The sequence below is a fragment of the Prosopis cineraria genome, unplaced genomic scaffold, assembly GCF_029017545.1.
Source record: "Prosopis cineraria cultivar Desert tree isolate PC_DT_omini unplaced genomic scaffold, ASM2901754v1 PC2147, whole genome shotgun sequence".
NCBI classification, from domain to species: domain Eukaryota; kingdom Viridiplantae; phylum Streptophyta; class Magnoliopsida; order Fabales; family Fabaceae; genus Prosopis; species Prosopis cineraria.
The window spans coordinates 1-2,500 of NW_026557472.1; positions in this window are offsets into that span (position 1 = coordinate 1).

A 2,500-nucleotide genomic window follows, 5' to 3' on the forward strand; every position below is an offset into this window, starting at 1 on the left:
ACAACCCCGCCGAGCGTCACGTTCGATTGTTGAGGGTTTCGCCGGAAAAGTCGGGCCGGAGGGCCGCCGCCGGCCGCCGCCGGACGGTTTGGCCACCGGCCGCCTGCCGGTCCGCGGTGTCCGGGGTCCCCATCAATAACATGGGGGACCCACGCTGCCAGGAGGGTCGGGCCCCCTGGCTGGGGAGGGGGGGTTGGAGCTCCCCCCCTATAGAGCAATATGGCTTTTTCCACTCTGGCACGAACAGACATACTTTTCGCTCAAACGACAACGCCCCCCTTTTGAGGGACCTAGAGACCTCCGATTCGCGCGTTTTTTGCAGGCTTCTTAGGCATGATATGAGGATGAAAACTGCCAAGTTTCATAATTTTGGGACACCCACACAGAATTTTCTAGGATTTTTTGATTGCTCCGAAGAGTGCGGCCTCCACGGGCCGCCCGGGCGGCGGCTCCGGCAGCCGGACCCCCAAACATGTCAAGGGGGATGAGTTTGAGTTAATAAACCAAGAAATCACAAATGTAACGAGTAGATTTCATTTTGGTACGGGTAGGACTCTTTTTGCATTTTGCACCGCCAGGACTTTGCCCGTGGCAGGTCTGGACGTGCCAGGACTTGCCCGTGGCAGGTCTGGACGTGCCAGGACGTGCCGGGACGCGCCTGGACTTGCCCGTGGCAGGTCTGGACGTGCCAGACTTGCCCGGGACGCACCAGGACGTGCCAGGACTTGCCCCGGACGTGCCAGGACTTGCCCGTGGCAGGTCCGGACGCACCAGGCCGTGCCAGACTTGCCCCGGACGTGCCGGGACTTGCCCTGGACGTCCGGGACGTGCCTGGACCTGCCACTGACGCACCAGGACGTGCCTGGACTTGCCCTGGACGTGCCGGGACTTGCCCGTGGCGGGGCCGGACGTACCAGGACGTGCCCGGACTTGCCCGTGGCAGGTCCGGACGTGCCCGCACTTGCCTTGGACGTGCCGGACCTTGCACCTCCTTGGCCGGGCCATGCCAGCATTTGCCACACGCTTGCTCGAGGTTTTGCCCGAGCTTTTCCCGTGCCTTGCCAACAGTTGCGATGACCTTGACAACACAGGCCACGGGCTTTGCCCGGGCCTTGCCAACGCTAGCCCGGGGTTTGCCCGAGCTCTCCCGGACCTTCCAACCCTTGCCCGTACCTTGCCAACGCTTGCCCGGGGTTATCCCCTAGCTTTCCCAGACCTTCCACCCCATGCCCGTACCATGCCAGCACCGGCCACGGGCTTTGCCCGGACCTTGCCACACGCTCGCCCGGACCATGCCAAAACTGGCCGCGGCCGTCGCCCGGGCTTGCCAACAATTGCGACGACCTTCCCAACACAGGCCACGGGCTTTGCCCGGACCTTGCCAGCGCCAGCCCGGGTTTGGCCCCAGCTCTCCCGGACCTTACAACCCTTGCCCGTACCTTGCCAACACCGGCCACGGGCTTTGCCCGGACCTTGCCAACGCTTGCCCGGGGTTATCCCCTAGCTTTCCCAGACCTTCCACCCCATGCCCGTACCATGCCAACACCGGCCACGGGCTTTGCCCGGACCTTGCCACACGCTCGCCCGGACCATGACAACACTGGCCGCGGCCGTCGCCCGGGGCTTGCCAACAATTGCGACGACCTTCCCAACACAGGCCACGGGCTTTGCCCGGACCTTCCAACTCTCTCCCGGACCTTTGCCAGCGCTAGCCCGGGGTTTGGCCCGAGCTCTCCCGGACCTTCCAACCCTTGCCCGTACCTTGCCAACACCGGCCACGGGCTTTGCCCGGACCTTGCCAAACGCTTGCCCGGGGTTATCCCCTAGCTTTCCCAGACCTTCGACCCCATGCCAACACTGGCCACGGGCTTTGCCCGGACCTTCCAACTCTTTCCCGGACCTTGCCAACACTGGCCGCGGGCATTGCCCGGGGCTTGCCAACAGTTACGACGACCTTCCCAACACAGGCCGCGGGCGTTGCCCGGACCTTGCCAACGCTTGCCCGAGGCTGAGCCCGAGCTCCCCCGGACCTTGCCACATGCTCGCCCGGACCATGCCACGCGCTTGCCCGGACCATGCCAACATTTGCCACACGCTTGCCCGGGGTTTTGCCCAAGCTTTGCCCGGACCTCCATTATATATTTAAACGCGCATCGCGCAACGCGCTAAAGCGCTTAAGCGCTGAGCGCTGAGCGCGCGCGCGTGGTTCTTGAGGGTCCACAAAAAAGTAGGGTGGGACCCCCCCGGGGCTGGGTGCCCCCCCCTAAAGAGCAATATGGGCTTTTTCCACTCTGGCACGAACAGACATACTTTTCGCTCAAACGACAACGCCCCTTTTGAGGGACCTAGAGACCTCCGATTCGCGCGATTTTTTGCAGGCTTCTTAGGCATGATATGAGGATGAACTCTGCCAAGTTTCATAATTTTTGGACACCCACAGAATTTTCTAGGATTTTTTGATTGCTCCGAAGAGTGCGGCCTCCACGGGCCGCCACGGGCG